The sequence below is a fragment of the Lepus europaeus genome, chromosome 2, assembly GCF_033115175.1.
Source record: "Lepus europaeus isolate LE1 chromosome 2, mLepTim1.pri, whole genome shotgun sequence".
Lineage (NCBI taxonomy): Eukaryota > Metazoa > Chordata > Mammalia > Lagomorpha > Leporidae > Lepus > Lepus europaeus.
This window is the reverse complement of record NC_084828.1, coordinates 65,456,652-65,476,280: the sequence shown is the minus strand read 5'-3', so window position 1 is coordinate 65,476,280 and position 19,629 is coordinate 65,456,652.

The following is a 19,629-nucleotide window of genomic DNA, read 5'->3' as shown; positions in this document are numbered from 1 at the left end:
ATAAAAACTTAAATCTAGAAATGATGAAAAGACACACATGAGACAAATAAGAAGTAAATGACAAGATGATGGATTTAAAAATCAACTATGTTCTGTATTTGTATCAAATACCAATGGAATGAATAATTCAATTTAAAGAACAGAATGCCAAATTGTATTTTAGACATCAATATTACAAAAGGCACGTTTTAAGTATAAGATCACAAAGAGGATGACTATAAAGAAAAAACATCAGAGGTTCAGAAATTTGGCAACAAACTTATAAATCTCTTATGGATTAAAGAGGATATGACAGTGGAATTTAGAATGTATTTTGCTGAATGCTAATGCAAATTCAACAAGTTATAACTTGTGAGATGGAGCTAACAAACATTACTTATAATGAAATTTATAAGCTCTCTCTCTCTATATATATATATATATATATAGTATACACACATACACACACAGAAAAAGACAAGAATTTAAATAAAAATCATGATAACTCTCAATAAACTAAAAGAAAGAAGAACAAATTAATTCCAAAGGAGACTGAAATAGAAATAACAAGAGTAAAAAGCAACACAAGAAAGAGCAACAAATTAGAAATGAACAAATCTCAGGCATATGTTGAATGAAAGAAGTCATTCTATATGACTGAATGGGGCCGGCGCCATGGCACCATAGGTTAATATTCCACCTGCGGTGCTGGCAGCCCATATGTCTGCTCCTCTTCCAATCCAGCTCTCTGCTGTGGTCTGGGAAAGCAATAGAAGATGGCCCAAGTACTTGGACTCCTCTGACAGACCAGGAAGAAGTACCTGGCTCCTGGCTTCGGATCAGCATAGGAAGGAAGACCTTTCTCTCTGTCTCTCCTTCTCACTGTCTGTAACTCTACCTCTCAAATAAATAAATAAACTCTTAAAAAAAAAAAAGAAAGAAAGGAAAAAAGCTGACGATCTGACAGGAGGAATCAATGATGATAGAGGCTGAAATAGTAGTGATCTGGGGAGGAATATGACCTAGTAGAGGAATGTGAAAACTTCCAGGGTAATATCTATAATTAGGAATTTCTTTATCTTGATCTGTTCATACACTTAAGATTTGTGTGTTTTATACCTTAAGAGGTATTATATGTTATACCTCAACTTAAATAAAATGTATGTAGCAGAAAATAATACAAAATTATATACAAATGATAAGTAGCCAGTTTTTAACATAAGAATTTTAATATTGGTACATTCTCTGCATCCAATAATGCTCTAGCACTTTACATACACAAACTCATTCAGTCATCAAAGCAATTGTACAAGATAGGTACTGCTATTATCCCCACTTACTAGATGAAGAAATGGAGGTGAGAGACCCTAAATACTTGGCTTGTGGTTCCACAACTACAAAGGACCAGGTCCAGCACTAAAATTCAGTTTATCATCACAGCGCTGACATTTAATTACACTAAAAACAAAACAAAGCAAAATACCAAGAGGATATTTAAAATCTGATCCAAATAAATGAACAGACAGTAGAAAAAGAAGAAGTTTATGAAAATGTGTCGCTCTCTACTCGCTACAAATTCCATATACACTGAAATAAAATTATAGGCTTCACTTATTAATTAACACTCATTAATTTAATGAAGCCTAGAGTTGAAATGTGTTTAAACTCAAACTCTAACATACTGTGGCGAAGATAAATGCTGTAACCATCTAGGAGGGTTTGTGCCAGTATTTTCCAAAATTTTAGACATAGATATCCTATGACCAACACTCTCCTTTTAGAAAACAATCTTAATTTTCATATACCATATGAAAAGCTATTAATCCAAGGATGTTCTTAGAAAAATAGAAGGAAATAGAGAGAGGCGGCAAGATGGCGGAATAGGCAGGAAGCACACTTAGTCCGGGGGGAGAGAAAGTTTAATATAAGTGGAGATACTGTAGTGTCAAGGAAGAGTAGGGGATGAAACAGCAGAGGAAACTCTTCCGGAACTAGTGATTCACAGTGGACCTGTGTGGAGAGCGTGGGAGCCCAAGTTCGGGACACCAGCAGCAGACTCAACGCACCAGCGCTGGAACGCGAGGTGAGCCGAACCTCCATAGCCCGAGATACCAGCAGGCAAGCGGAAAGAGGAGGCTAGAGGGAACGAGGCTTGAAACTCCGTGGGGAAAAGTTCACCAGGCTAACTAGAAGAGAGAGAAAAAAAAATAAAAAAGTGACTGATACGGACACAAGTTTCTCTCTCTCCGCTCACCTCTCACAGGCGAGCAAGACAGAGCAGGCGCCATTTTGGACATACTTCATAAGCAGGGCGACCTCAGGTCTGCACCAGCCCTGAGCCTAGCAGAAAAACCTGACTCTGTGGGGAGGGGTGAAATAACAGGAGATTAGCATCTAACTTGGCAACCCAGTGGGAGACTGCAGGAGAATTGGAGCCCACACTGAGGGCAGCAGAGATTCCCTGTGTGGACCTTGGGAAAGAGCTTCCGATCTCTGGCTCCTGTGGGTATATCATTTGCCTGCTAACTACCTCCAATTACGTTCAGCTGTGCGGAATTACTTCCCTTTTAAATCAAAAAAAGAAAGAGAGATTTACCACACCTAACCTGGGAGTGTCATCCTTGACACACCCTCAACCCTGAGGAACCAAACACAGCTCTCAGTCCACACCCATCTCAAGCCTCTAAGGCTCCATTGAAAGCAGACAGTCCACTTAATATAGAGCCATAGTGTAACAAGAAAAAACACCACAGTGAAGAAACCAAATATCTCCAACATGCCAAACAACAAACGCAAAAACCAAGCTAACAAGAACAAGGAAGAAACTATGACGCCCCCAAATGAAAAAGACACCCCAATTCAAGATTATGAAGATGATGAGATCGAAGAAATGCAAGAAGCGGATCTCAAAAAATTGATAAGAACATTAAGAAGTTCTCAAAAACAAATTCTTGAACTACAGAAATCCTTCATGGACAAGATAGAAAATCTCTCTCGTGAAAGTGAAATATTAAGGAGGAATCAAAATGAAATGAAACAACTAGTGGAACAAGAAACTCTGATAGTGACTAGAAATCATAATGAAATGAAGAGTTCAATAGATCAAATGACAAACACATTAGAGAGCCTTAAAAACAGAATGGGCGAAGCAGAAGAGAGAATATCAGACTTAGAAGACAGAGAACAGGAAAGGAGACAGGCAAACCAAAGAAAAGAAGAAGAAATTAGAAATCTAAAAAATATTGTCAGGAATTTACAGGATACTATTAAAAAACCCAACATTCGTGTTCTAGGAGTTCCTGAAGGCATGGAGAGGGAGAAAGGATTAGAAGGCATTTTCAGTGAGATACTAGCAGAAAATTTCCCAGGTTTGGAGAAGGACAGAGGCATCTTAGTACAGGAAGCTTATAGAACCCCTAATAAACATGACCAAAAGAGATCCTCACCACGACATGTTGTAATCAAACTCACCACAGTGAAACATAAAGAAAAGATCCTAAAAGGTGCAAGAGAGAAACGTCGGATCACTCTTAGAGGATCTCCAATTAGACTCACAGCAGACTTCTCATCAGAAACCCTGCAAGCTAGAAGGGAATGGCGAGACATAGCCCAGGTACTAAGAGAGAAAAACTGCCAGCCCAGAATACTATATCCTGCAAAGCTCTCATTTGTGAATGAAGGTGAAATTAAGACTTTTCATAGCAAGCAGAAACTGAAAGAATTTGTTGCCACTCATCCTGCCCTGCAAAAGATGCTTAAAGATGTCTTACACACAGAAACACAGAAACATGGTCACCAATATGAAAGAAGGTAAAGGAAGGAAACCTCACAGCAAAAGATCACAGGAAGCTCAATTTCTCTTTGACATAGAATTAAACTCTGATGCTCTGTTAAAGCAATGTGTTAAAGTAATCTATTATGTTCTCTTGATGTCTGTTAAATTCTAATTGTTCAAAAACAGCTGAATTTTTATTAAGAGCTATGGGCTATTTAAATATGTGCTTTTTTCAAAAATTTGAATATCTGCTGCTCATAAAACTAAAGCGTTGTTGGTTCTGTGGTTAGCTGTCCTCCTATAGGTTCCTATGGACTTTTTCCAGCCACTTTTATTGTATTCAGTACTTTGGGATGGCTCTGTAAACAGATGAAGCCAATAATGTATTAACAGTACCAACTGAGAGAAAGTATGGTTAACTGAGGTTACTAAAAAGAAAAAGCAATTCAAATCAATTGGCAATCTACAAAAAGAGTTAAAGATTTTAAAAGCTATTATTAAAATTGATGTATTGGTCTATTATGCTATATTATATGTGCGTATATATTGTATGTCCACATGGGGAAATTTTATTAAGAGTTTTATTTTAAATGGCTTATAGATAAGATTGTCCATAAATTTAAGCTGCTAAAATCAATCAAAGATACATTTTAATTTGTGGGACCTGAATCTGTGTATCATATGTTTTAGACTTGTTGGTAGAAAGAAACTAAAAACATTTTAGATGGTTGTGCTTAAGTTTACTGGCTAAACAAACTACACCATGTTAGATATTTAAGAGGTGTTTTCAAATACATGATTCTTAAAATTTATAGAAGGCATTGGACCTTCTGGTAAATGTTTTCTTAAGTTGTTATCTAATGGTTGAAACGGTTTGCTAAGTATTCATGTGATATTGCTATTGTCAGCAAGTGATCTAGGACTTGCTCCCTCATTTCTCTATTCTAAGCCCAACTTGTTCTTTCATTTCTCTATTCTCTTCAAGGTAGGAAACTAATTCTATTATGAAGGAATCTGTAGGATGCACAATTTAATCTTTAGACCTTATAAAAGAGATGGCTAACATTTTTCTGCAATAGCATAGCCAAAATAAGAAATCAAATAATAATCTCATAGCTAGATTCACTTCGCCATCAGCGAAGTATACAGTAAGTAGAAAAAACCTCCCTTTCAGACCAAAGGGAAAGAAAGTTTTAAAGTGAGAATATAATTTTCCTCTTGGGCATTGTCTACCTTAGAAAAACTACTACAGAACATGCCTGTGACTATAGACTTGTAGTTCAGGCCACCGAAGATTAGAGATGGGACACGGGCACTCCCTTGACTTGCATCCTCTGGTCTGCTTTAACACAAACCAGGAGGAAAAGAAAGCTCGGCATCAGAAGCAATGGGTGGCAGGCCTATTAATGGCTGATCTGTACAGTGATCTGCCCTCAAGGAGACCCAACAGGCCAGTCCACTGCAGTGGCTTTCCATGAGGTAAGCCTGGGCTTCAGCAGAAGTCAGCTTGTGAAGAGCCCTGGCAGCTCTGCCAACAGTTGGATCACTGGAAATGGACCTGCCCTGGAGTCGAAGGATGCCCAGGTCAGAGCCACAGATCTTATTGGCTCTAAGCTGAAAAGCCCTTCACTCAGCCCAACTTCCAAAGTGACCACTGCAGCTGAGGGGATGGTCAAGTAGGGTCAGCAACATTGCAGGCAGAACTGTAAATTTCTTGTTAGAGATGCCACCTGCCTTTACCTGGCCAGCTCTCCTCCCAGGCCAGCCAAGTAATGAAAGTCAACAGAGTGCCTTCCCCTAGGAGGTTCACACCTCCCTTAGGATATACCCCATGTGAAGAGATAGATAGGTCTGGGCCTCTGAATTTACAAGGCCTAAAGCCCACCAGATTATTATCAAGCCCCTTCTATCAGGTTCTATTTGCCTCTCAATCAGAAAACTTAATTGTAGCTTAGACAGCACCTTTCTTAGCTCCTCTAATAATGACTCTGTCCTTTGTTCTAGGCCCTGTCTAGTGCACTTGGGCCTCATTCCTTTGTAATCATAACCTCTACTCTACCACCAATGGCTCTACTCCCAACCTGTGTGTACTGATGGTCCTCTTCCCCACTTAATGCTGTATAATTGTTCAAACCGGGTAAATGCCACTCTTAGGATCATTGGTTACTATCCTCACTCTGTCTTTTATGACCTTGTCTAAATATGATCAGAGTCGGTGAACTTGGAAGGCTTCCATAGCCTTGGCAACTCATGACGACAGCCTAGGATGGTTACTGGCGCCATAAACTAGAGTGTCAATTTGTTGGGTCAACAACAGGAGCCACTGTGCACTTGCTCCTCATGTGGGATCTCTGTCCTTAATGTGCTGTACATTGTGATTTAATGCTATAACTAGTACTCAAACAGTATGTTTCACTTTGTGTTTCTATGTGGGTGCAAACTGTTGAAATCTTTATACTAAATTGATCTTCTGTACGTATATGCACCTAATTACAGGGCACCAGCTTATTTAAAAGACTTGTTAAGGGACTTAAAGGGAGACATAGACCCCAATACAATAGTACTGGGGGACTTCAATACTCCACTCTCAGAGATAGACAGATCAACAGGACAGAAGATCAACAAGGAGACAGTAGATTTAAACGACACTATAGCCCAAATGGATCTAACAGATATCTACAGAACATTTCATCCTACATCTAAGGACTTTACATTCTTCTCAGCAGTACATGGAACCTTCTCTAGGATTGACCACATATTAGGACATAAAGCAAGTCTCAGCAAATTCAAGAGAATTAGAATCATACCATGCAGCTTCTCAGACCACAAAGGAATGAAATTGGAAATTGGCAACTCAGGAATCCCTAGAGCACGTGCAAACACATGGAGATTGGACAACATGCTCCTGAATGAACAATGGGTCATAGAAGAAATTAAAAGAGAAATCAAAAATTTTCTGGAAGTAAATGAGGATAACAGCACAACATACCAAAACCTATGGGATACAACAAAAGCAGTGTTAAGAGGAAAGTTTATATCAATAGGTGCCTACATCAAGAAATTGGAAAGGCACCAAATAGATGAGCTTTCAAGTCATCTCAAGGATCTAGAAAATCTGCAGCAAACCAAACCCAAACCCAGTAGGAGAAGAGAAATAATTAAAATCAGAGAAGAAATCAACAGGATTGAATCCAAAAAAACATTACAAAAAATCAGCCAAACGAGGAGCTGGTTTTTTGAAAAAATAAACAAAATTGACACCCCATTGGCCCAACTAACTAAAAAAAGAAGAGAAAAGACCCAAATCAATAGGATCAGAGATGAAATGGGAAACGTAACAACAGACGCCACAGAAATAAAAAGAATCATCAGAAATTACTACAAGGACTTGTATGCCAGCAAACAGGGAAATCTATCAGAAATGGACAGATTCTTAGACACATACAACCTCCCTAAATTGAGCCAGGAAGACATAGAAAACCTAAACAGACCAATAACTGACACAGAAATTGAAACAGTAATAAAGGCCCTCCCAACAAAGAAAAGCCCAGGGCCAGATGGATTCACTGCTGAGTTCTACCAGACATTTAGAGAAGAACTAACTCCAATTCTTCTCAAACTATTCAGAGCAATCGAAAAAGAGGGAATCCTCCCAAATTCTTTCTATGAAGCCAGCATCACCTTAATTCCTAAGCCAGAAAGAGACGCAACATTGAAAGAGAATTACAGACCAATATCCCTGATGAACATAGATGCAAAAATACTCAATAAAATTCTGGCCAATAGAATGCAACAACACATCAGAAAGATCATCCACCCAGACCAAGTGGGATTCATCCCCGGTATGCAGGGATGGTTCAACATTCGCAAAACAATCAACGTAATACACTACATTAACAGACTGCAGAAGAAAAACCATATGATTCTCTCAATAGACGCAGAGAAAGCATTTGATAAAATACAACACCCTTTCATGATGAAAACTCTAAGCAAACTGGGTATGGAAGGAACATTCCTTAATACAATCAAAGCAATATATGAAAAACCCACGGCCAACATCCTATTGAATGGGGAAAAGTTGGAAGCATTTCCACTGAAATCAGGTACCAGACAGGGATGCCCTCTCTCACCACTGCTATTCAATATAGTTCTGGAAGTTTTGGCCAGAGCTATTAGGCAAGAAAAAGAAATTAAAGGGATACAAATTGGGAAGGACGAACTCAAACTATCCCTCTTTGCAGATGATATGATTCTTTATTTAGGGGACCCAAAGAACTCTACTAAGAGACTGCTGGAACTCATCGAAGAGTTTGGCAAAGTAGCAGGATATAAAATCAATGCACAAAAATCAACAGCCTTTGTATACACAGGCAATGCCACGGCTGAGGAAGAACTTCTAAAATCAATCCCATTCACAATAGCTACAAAAACAATCAAATACCTTGGAATAAACTTAACCAAAGACGTTAAAGATCTCTACGATGAAAACTACAAAACCTTACAGAAAGAAATAGAAGAGGATACCAAAAAATGGAGAAATCTTCCATGCTCATGGATTGGAAGAATCAATATCATCAAAATGTCTATTCTCCCAAAAGCAATTTATACATTCAATGCAATACCCATCAAGATCCCGAAGACCTTCTTCTCATATCTGGAAAAAATGATGCTGAAATTCATATGGAGACACAGAAGACCTCGAATAGCCAAAGCAATCCTGTACAACAAAAACAAAGGTGGAGGCATCACAATACCTGATTTCAGGACATACTACAGGGCAGTTGTTATCAAAACAGCATGGTACTGGTACAGAAACAGATGGATAGACCAATGGAACAGAATAGAAACACCAGAAATCAACCCAAACATCTACAGCCAACTTATATTTGACCAAAGATCCAAATCTAATCCCTGGAATAAGGACAGTCTATTCAATAAATGGTGCTGGGAAAATTGGATTTCCACATGCAGAAGCTTGAAGCAAGACCCATACCTATCACCTTACACAAAAATTCACTCAACATGGATTAAAGACTTAAATCTACGACCCGAAACCATCAAATTATTAGAGAGCATTGGAGAAACCCTGCAAGATATAGGCACAGGCAAAGACTTCCTGGAAAATACTCCAACAGCACAGGCAGTCAAAACCAAAATTAACATTTGGGATTGCATCAAATTGAGAAGTTTCTGTACTTCAAAAGAAACAGTCAGGAAAGTGAAGAGGCAACCAACAGAATGGGAAAAAATATTCGCAAACTATACTACAGATAAAGGATTGATAACCAGAATCTACAAAGAAATCAAGAAAATCCACAACAACAAAACAAACAACCCACTTAAGAGATGGGCCAAGGACCTCAATAGACATTTTTCGAAAGAGGAAATCCAAATGGCCAACAGACACATGAAAAAATGTTCAAGATCACTAGCAATCAGAGAAATGCAAATCAAAACCACAATGAGGTTCCATCTCACCCCAGTGAGAATGGCTCACATTCAGAAATCTACCAACAACAGATGCTGGAGAGGATGTGGGGAAAAAGGGACACTAACTCACTGTTGGTGGGAATGCAAACTGGTTAAGCCACTATGGAAGTCTGTCTGGAGATTCCTCAGAAACCTGAACATAACCCTACCATACAACCCAGCCATCCCACTCCTTGGAATTTACCCAAAGGAAATTAATTTGGCAAATAAAAAAGCCATCTGCACATTAATGTTTATTGCAGCTCAATTCACAATAGCTAAGACCTGGAACCAACCTAAATGCCCATCAACAGTAGACTGGATAAAGAAATGATGGGACATGTACTCCATAGAATACTATACAGCAGTAAGAAACAACGAAACCCAGTCATTTGCAACAAGATGGAGCAATCTGGAAAACATCATGCTGAGTGAATTAAGCCAGTCCCAAAGAGACAAATATCATTTGTTTTCCCTGATCGGTGACAACTGAGTGCCAAAGGGGAAACCTGTTAAGTGAAATGGACTATAAGCAACAATGAACTGATCAGCTCCTGTCCTGACTTTAGATGTACAATGTAATACTTTATCCTTTTTAGTATTTGTTGTTGTTGTTGTGGTTCTAGTACTATTGGTTGAACTCAGTAATTAACACACAATTATTCTTAGGTGTTTAAATTTTAACTGAAAAGTGATCCCTGTTAAATCTAAGAGTGGAAAAAGAGAGGGAGGAGATGAAGAGCTATGGGTTATTTAACTATGTGCTTATTTTCAAAGACTTGAATAATCACCTTGTAACAATGATCAGATTTGGTCTATGTTATGTCATGATTTTAAGGAAACTTATTTCAACCAGATATTTTGGATTTTGATATTGGTCTATTATGCTATGTTATATGTGCGTACATATTGTATGTCCACAGGGGGAAATTTTATTAAGAGTTTTATTTTAAATGGCTTTTAGATAAGATTGTCCATAAATTTAAGCTGCTAAAATCAATCAAAGATACATTTTAATTTGTATGACCTGAATCTGTGTATCATATGTTTTAAACTTGTTGGTAGAAAGAAACTAAAAACATTTTATATGGTTGAGCTTAAGTTTACTGGTTAAACAAACTACACCATGTTAGATATTTAAGACGTGTTTTCAAATACATGATTCTTAAAATTTATAGAAGGCATTGGACCTTCCGGTAAATGTTTTATTAAGTTCTTATCTAAGGGTTGAAACGGTTTGCTAAGTATTCATGTAATATTGCTATTGTCAGCAAGTGATCTAGGACTTGCTCCCTCATTTCTCTATTCTAAGCCCAACTTGTTCTTTCACTTCTCTATTCTCTTCAAGGTAGGGAACTAATTCTATTATGAAGGAATCTGTGGGACGCACAATTTAATCTTTAGACCTTATAAGAGATGGCTGACATTTTTCTGTAATAGCATAGCCAAAATAAGAACTTAAATAATAATCTCATAGCGAGATTCACATCGCCATCAGCGAAGTATACAGTAAGTAGAAAAAAAAAAACCTCCCTTTCAGACCAAAGGGAAAGAAAGTTTTAAAGTGAGAATATAATTTTCCTCATTGGCATTGTCTACCTTAGAAAAACTACTACAGAACATGCCTGTGACTATAGACTTGTAGTTCAGGCCACCGAAGATTAAAGATGGGACACGGGCACTCCCTTGACTTGCATCCTCTGGTCTGCTTTAACAGAAACCAGGAGGAAAAGAAAGCTAGGCATCAGAAGCAATGGGTGGCAGGCCTATTAATGGCTGATCTGTGCAGTGATCTGCCCTCAAGGAGACCCAACAGGCCAGTCCACTGCAGTGGCTTTCAATGTGGTAAGCCTGGGCTTCAGCAGAAGTCAGCTTGTGAAGAGCCCTGGCAGCTCTGCCAAGAGTTGGATCACTGGAAATGGACCTGCCCTGGAATCGAAGGATGCCCAGGTCAGAGCCACAGATCTTATTGGCTCTAAGCTGAAAAGCCCTTCACTCAGCCCAACTTCCAAAGTGACCACTGCAGCTGAGGGGATGGTCAAGTAGGGTCAGCAACATTGCAGGCAGAACTGTAAATTTCTTGTTAGAGATGCCACCTGCCTTTACCTGGCCAGCTCTCCTCCCAGGCCAGCCAAGTAATGAAAGTCAACAGAGTGCCTTCCCCTAGGAGGTTCACACCTCCCTTAGGATATACCCCATGTGAAGAGATAGATAGGTCTGAGCCTCTTAACTTACAAGGCCTAAAACCCAACAGATTATTATCAAGCCCCTTCTATCAGGTTCTATTTGCCTCTCAATCAGATAAATTACTTGTAGCTTAGACAGCACCTTTCTTAGCTCCTCTAATAATGACTCTGTCCTTTGTTCTAGACCCTGTCTAGTGCACTTGAGCCTCATTCCTTTGTAATCATAACCTCTACTCTACCACCAATGGCTCTACTCCCAACATGTGTGTACTGATGGTCCTCTTCCCCACTTAATGCTGTATAATTGTTCAGACCTGGTTAAGGCCACTCTTAGGATCATTGGTTACTATCCTCACCCTGTCTTTTATGACCTTGTCTAAATATGATCAGAGTCGGGGAACTTGGAAGGCTTCCATAGCCTTGGCAACTCATGACGACAGCCTAGGGTGGTTACTGGCGCCATAAACTAGAGTGTCAATTTGTTGGGTCAACAACAGGAGCCACTGTGCGCTTGCTCCTGATGTGGGATCTCTGTCCTTGATGTACTGTACATTTTGATTTAATGCTATAACTAGTACTCAAACAGTATGTTTCACTTTGTGTTGCTATGTGGGTGCAAACTGTTGAAGTATTTTATACTAAATTGATCTTCTGTATATAAATAGAATTGAAAATGAATCTTGATGTGAATGGAAGGGGAGAGGGAGCGGGAGAGGGGAGGGTTGCGGGTAGGAGGGAAGTTATGGGAAGGGGAAGCCATTGTAATCCATAAGCTGTATACTGGAAATTTATATTCATTAAATAAAAGTTAAAAAAAAAAAGAAAAATAGAAGGAAATAAAAAAAACTTCAATTTCTCTCACAGTTTTATATCTATGAAACAAGTCACTAAGCCCAAGATGAGAGAAATGAGATTTCTTTCACATTTTGAGGGAGTAACTACAAGAATTTGTGAACACATTTAAAACCAACACAAAAAGAATGTGTTATACTCATAGTATATGTAATAGTAATGACATATAACTTTATGTACAGATAAGAAATGATACTCAAGTTGTAAATGATTATTATAATTTCCTATTTATAAAAATATAGAAATCTGTATAATACATATGTGTGTATACCTAAAACACTCATATATTTACATGTGCATACAAAACATGGAAATACATCAGTGATTGCATGAGGAATTTTTACTTTTTTACACTTTTTCTGAATAATTTGAAGTATTTACAATAAGAACATGGTACCCTCATCCTTTAAATTTTAAAATTGAAAATAAATAAGATGTGCCGATTTTGACCATGAGAACATAACAAAAGAAAAGGGGGAGGAACTGCATTTCCAAGGGATAGTTGGAGAGAAGTTTACCAGGTAGATTCTACAGAAAAAAAAGAGAGATGACATGGAGGGATGGGGACAGTACAGTCACACAGCAACAAGCAGGACACAGCCAGCGGCTGGAGGGAATGCCATCTTCTTGGAGTGAGGTGAGGGGAACTTGCAGAAACCCATGTCACTGATGATGTTGCCTGAGGAAAAATAGTACAGACACCAAAGATTTTGAGCCCAACCAGGAGCACCAGCAGGGAGCAGGGTGCCAACCTAACCCTATGAAGGCAGAGCACACTGGTGTCCTCTCAACCCTCCACAAGAGTGCTAGGCAACCAGCAGGGAGGAAGCACCATCTTAATAAGGTAAGTAGAGGTTGCTGAGGCTTGCATGACAGCAGGATTTTATCAGAGGGATAAATGCACTAACTTAGGTCTGGAATAGAGGATTGGCAGGAGTCAGGAAGCACAATTAGTCCTGTGAAATGCTCCTCTACCCTCACTCTATCAAGACACCTGACTCAAAATGCCAAGGTAGAGTATCGATCAATTTCTATCAGACAGGCAATTGGCTCTGGAAACACCTGGCTCTTTCCATGGATGGGAGAGGCTCATAGTATTGAGAGTGGATCCCAAGCTCCCTGTGACTGTGGAAATTTTGTAACTGTGTGACAAGGCTTCGGAGGTGGCTCAGTCTTTGGGAAATTACTATGTCTGGCTTCAGAGCTCCCTGAGTGTCTATGCTGGGTCATCCATAGCGTTCCATGCTCACACTGTGGAGCAGGCAGATCATTTGTGTGGTTCATGCATCTGTGTGGGTGGGGTATGTAGTCACTGTGGACACACCCAAAGCAGTGGATTCATCATGGAAGAGAGAGGATGAGGTTGTGCTCATACCAGCCTAGGGGTCATCAATTGCCTTGTTGACAATAGAGGATCTACCATGCCCAACTTCAGTGTTACTCTGGATTATTGCTCTACCCTTGAGCACTGGACTGAGCTCCCTGGCCCAACTAGCATAAACCTGGAGACATCAGTATACTTGATTTCAAGATATATTACAGGGCAGTCATAATCAAAACAGCTTGGTACTAGCTCAAGAACAGACATATTGACCAATGGAACAGACCAGGGATTGCAGAAATTAATCCACTCATCTATAACCAAGTGATCTTGGACAAATGCACTAAAACCATCACTCTCTGGATAAAGGACAGTCTCTTCAACAGATGGTGTTAGGAAAATTGGATTTCTGAATGCAAAAGTATCAAACAAGACCCCTACTTAACATTTTATACAAAAATCAACTTATAATGGATCAGAGATCTGAATTTAAGATCAAATACCATCAAATTACTACAGGAAAACATAGGAGAAACACTGAAGGATATTGGATTGGGTAAAAACTCCAAGAAGACCCCCAAAGCACAGTCAATAAAAGCAAAACAGATAAATGGGATTACATCAAGCTAGGAAGTTTTTTTATTGCAAAAGAAATACTCAACAAAAAGCCAATCAACAGCATGGAAAAAAATATTTGCAGATGATACATCTGGTAAAGCATTAATATCCAGAATAAGGAGCTCAAGAAACTAAACAACAACAAAACAAGAAATCTAGTGAGGAAATGGGCTAAGGATATGAACAGGCATTTTTTTTTCTTTTATTTTTTTTTACTTTTATTTAATGAATATAAATATCCAATGTACAGCTTATGGATTACAATGGCTTCCCCCTCCCATAACTTCCCTCCCACCCGCAACCCTCCCCTCTCCCGCTCCCTCTCCCCTTCCATTTGCATCAAGATTCATTTTCATTCTCTTTATATACAGAAGATCAATTTAGTATACATTAAGTAAAGATTACAACAGTTTGCACCCACATAGAAACACAAAGTGAAACATACTGTTTGAGTACTAGTTAGAGCATTAAATCAAAATGTACAGTACATTAAGGACAGAGATCCCACATGAGGAGCAAGTTCACAGTGGCTCCTGTTGTTGACCCAACAAATTGACTCTCTAGTTTAGGGCGCCAGTAACCATCTTAGGCTGTCGTCATGAGTTGCCAAGGCTATAGAAGCCTTCCAAGTTTGCCGACTCTGATCATATTTAGACAAGGTCATAAAAGACAGAGTGGGGATAGTAACCATGATCCTAAGAGTGGCATTAACCAGGTTTGAACAATTATACAGCATTAAGGGGGGAAGAGGACCATCAGTACACACAGGTTGGGAGTAGAGCCATTGGTGGTAGAGTAGAGGTTATGATTACAAAGGAATGAGGCCCAAGTGCGTAGACAGAGTCTAGAAAAAAGGACAGAGTCGTTATTAGAGGAGCTAAGAAAGGTGCTGTCTAAGCTACAGTTAAGCTTTCTGATTGAGAGACAAATAGAACTTGACAGAAGGGACTTGATAATAATCTGTTGGGCTTTAGGCCTTGTAAGTTAAGAGGCCCAGACCTATCTATCTCTTCACATGGGGTACATCCTAAGGGAGGTGTGAACCTCCTGGGGGAAGGCACTCTGTTGACTTTCATTACTTGGCTGGCCTGGGAGGAGAGCTGGCCAGGTAAAGGCAAGTGGCATCTCTAACAAGAAATTTATAGTTCTGCCTTCAATGTTGCTAACCCTACTTGGCCGTCCCCTCAGCTGCAGTGGTCACTTTGGAAGTTGGGCTGAGTGAAGGGCTTTTCAGCTTAGAGCCAATAAGATCTGTGGCTCTGACCTGGGCATCCTTCGACTCCAGGGCAGGTCCATTTCCAGTGATCCAACTCTTGGCAGAGCTGCCAGGGCTCTTCCCAAGCTGACTTCTGCTGAAACCCAGGCTTACCACATTGAAAGCCACTGCAGTGGACTGGCCTGTTGGGTCTCCTTGAGGGCAGATCACTGTACAGATCAGCCATTAATAGGCCTGCCACCCATTGCTTCTGATGCCGAGCTTTCTTTTCCTCCTGGTTTGTGTTAAAGCAGACCAGAGGATGCAAGTCAAGGGAGTGCCCAAGTCCCATCTCTAATCTTCGGTGGCCTGAACTACAAGTCTATAGTCACAGGCATGTTCTGTAGTAGTTTTTCTAAGGTAGACAATGCCCATGAGGAAAATTATATTCTTTCTTTCCCTTTGGTCTGAAAGGGAGGTGTTTTCTACTTACTGTATACTTCGCTGATGGCGAAGTAAATCTAGCTATGAGATTATTATTTAAGCTCTTATTTTGGCTATGCTATTACAGAAAAATGTTAGCCATCTCTTTTATGGGGTCTAAAGATTAAATTGTGTGTCCTACAGATTCCTTTATAATAGAATTAGTTTCCTACCTTGAGGAGAATAGAGAAATGAAAGAACAAGTTGGGCTTAGAATAGAGAAATGAGGGAGCAAGTCCGAGATCACTTGCTGACAATAGCAATATTACATGAATACTTAGCAAACCATTTCAACCATTAGATAACAACTTAAGAAAACATTTACCAGAAGGTCCAATGCCTTCTATAAATTTTAAGAATCATGTATTTGAAAACACCTCTTAAATATCTAACATGGTGTAGTTTGTTTAACCAGTAAAGTTAATCACAACCATATAAAATGTTTTTAGTTGCTTTCTACCAAGTATAAAACATATGATACAGAGATTCAGGTCATACAAATTAAAATGTGTCTTTGATTAATTTTAGCAGCTTAAATTTATGGACAATGAACAGGCATTTTTAAGGATTTATTTTATTGTATTTGAGAGAGTTACAGGGGTAGAAAGAGAGAGAGGTCTTCCACCCGCTGCTTCACTTCCCAAATGGCCACAACAGCCAGAGCTGAGCTGATCTGAAGCCAGGGGCTTGGACCTTCTTCTGAGTCTCCGTGAGAGTGCAGGGGCCCAAAGACTTGGGACATCCTCTGCTACAGTCCAAGGCCATAGAGAGAGCTGGATGGGAAGTGGAGTACCAGGACTCAAACCAGTGCCCATATGGGATGCTTGCACTGTGGATGGCAGCTTTTACCTGCTATACCACAGCACCCACCCAAAAATAGGTGTCTTTAGCATTATCTGAGACAATGTACATTTTTATTTTTTTTCTTTCCTGCAGACTGTTCCATTTCCCCTTTATTCTAGGTTGTGCTAACTTACCTGCTGTTTTGCAACTATTTTATTGCTTGTTTGCTCTACACCAAAATATAGTATTTGATTGAGCTATAAACATGTACTTGACAATTTTTAATCTTAGACTCTGCAGTATACAAAAGATGAGTACTGCTTCATTTCTGGAGATGCACAAGGACGCCAGAGATCCTGCCATGTTCCCCTGTGATGATGGCTTATACCACAGTGGACACCTATACTCATTATGACTAAGACCACAGGCTCTGGGATCCGAGAGACCAGGCTCAAAATCCTGGATGTATAACTTTTCAGATGTGCAAAATGGAACAACGCACTAATTCTTTCTCTGCCATAATTTACTCACCTGTAAAGTGGGGATAGCAATAGTACCGATCAAGGTTTGTTTGAAGATTAAGGGAATAAGGGAAACAAGATTTGTTTTAAGTTTAAGGAAACAATGCATGTAAAATATTCAGCAGAGTATCTTTCTTATAATATCTCTTTATAATACTAACTTAGGAGCCAGTGCTGTAGCATAGTGGATAAAGCTGCCACCTACAGCACTGGCATCACATATGGGTACTGGTTCAAATCCCAGCTGCTCCACTTCCAACCCAGCTTCCTGCTAATGCACCTGGGAAGGCAGTGGAAAATGGCCCAAGTGCTTTGGCCCTTGCACCCATGTAGGAGACTGGGATGAAGCTCCAGACTCCCGGCTTTGGATGGGCACAGTTCTGGCCATTGCAGCCATTTGGGAAGTGAACCAGTAGATGGAAGATCTTTGTCTTTCTCTCTTTGTCTCTATGTAATTTTGCCTTTCAATAATTATGTTTTTGTTTCTTTCAGATTTAGTTATTTAAAGATTTATATATTTATTTTGAAAATCAGAATTACAGAGAGGGAAGGAGAGACAGAAAGAGAGAGAGAGAGAGAAATCTTCTATCTGCTGGTTCATCCCCTAAATGGCTACAATGGCCAGCACTGTGACAGATCAAAGTCAGGAGAAAGGAGCTTCATCTGGGTCTCCAACATGGGTGGCAAGGCCAAACAGTTGGGCCATCTTCTACTGCTTTCCCAAGCCATTAGCAGGGAGCTGGATCAGAAGGGGGGCAGCCAGGACACAAACTAACACCTATAGGGAATACTCGCAATGCATGTGGTGACTTCCCACTATGCCACCATGATGGCCCCAAACTTTAAGCATTAAAGAAAGTATGTGTGCACTACTAAATTTAGTTGGTAAGTATTGAAAGTTAATTTGAAAAAGAATTTTTTACAAGACACTGCATATTTATAAACTCACGATTTGAGGTTTCATGAGTTCTTAGCACATCCTGTGAAATCCATGAAAGTGATGAATTGTAGTTCAGAAATCAGGTGTGAAACCTGTAATTATATTGACATTGCTATACAGATTTAATTTTTTAAACAGTCTCCTTTCATCCATGATGACAGAAACTTGATCTCTGTAGTTTAGGCTTCCCAGGAATGGACCACAGTCTATGGAGACTGCACTGTCCCAAGACATGAGGCTCAGGCGTCTGGTGCTGACGCCCTCTGTCAGCATAGGTGCCTGCTGAGATCTTTCAATGGGCCCTCTGTCTCTGTCAGCATCTCACAGAGGATGCCGTCTAACATTCCTTATCCTACTAATTGGCCTCTTCATGGCAGGAGACTCTGCCACCTCCATCCCTCACTTGAACCCCTCTGATTCTTTTATGCTAAGTTGGGGTTTGGAAATTGCCCTATTGAGTAGGTATTTAAAATCCTAGAAAACACTGTTCAATGCCCCTTCTCTAGCTCTGAGGATTGGCTGGGAAGCAGAAAACAATCTCTCTCTGAGACTTGCCATCATCAGTACTCACTTCACATCTCTTCCATCTCTAAGAGGTTGACAAATTTTTGAGGATCTTGAAAGTAATGACATTGTGCTTTCTTCCAATGCCAATGAAAGGAATGAGGAGGGTGCTTTGTGTGGTGCATGATGAGGTGGTAAAGAAGAGAATAATGGAAGAGAAGGCAAGACATCAGGATGTTCAATTGATTTCTGAGCTGTGCCCATAAATATTAAGCTTCTTTTTCATTCCTTGCCTGCATTTTCCCTTTTCTACTTTCTACATGGTGCAGTCTTTTCTGTGTCTATCTTTCTTAGATCTTATTTATTTATATCACATCACGTTTTATAACTTCCTTACTGACACTATTTATACTGGCACCTTTACTATATCATCAATCTTCTCCTCCATTCTCTTACTCATCCTAAGAGGCTTTTCTCTGTGGCCTCCCCCATATTCCCTGATTGGGAGCAACTCTAGGTCTTTTTATACCTTAGCTCTATTTTTACTTGCACTTTTAAGTGAGTTTTTAGTTCATGAAGTTCAGTTATTTTCCAGGTCAATTTGATTTATATTTATAATTTTGTGAAAAATTACTATCAAAAGTTTTCTCCCATTTTGACATTCAAAGGAATCCTATCACATTTTCCTGCAACACCAAGGACAACTTTAACATATTTCTCAATTTTGCATTCTTTTTCCAAAGCAGTTTTGTACTCTGCACTATTGAATTTCAATTTAAATGGCTTGGGGCCTCATCCTTTGAAACTCTTAGGAAATATGGGTATTGGGTTACCATGTTCTTGCCCACAAAATTGCTTTAGAAAGCAGAGCTTTGCAACCTAAATAACAGAACTATTTTCTTTACCAATAAGACAGAAACTTTTTTCTTTATTAAAGCTTCATTAATGCATTATTGTTATTATATTTATATGTTGCAGAGTTTAGCCACTTGTATTTTTGTTA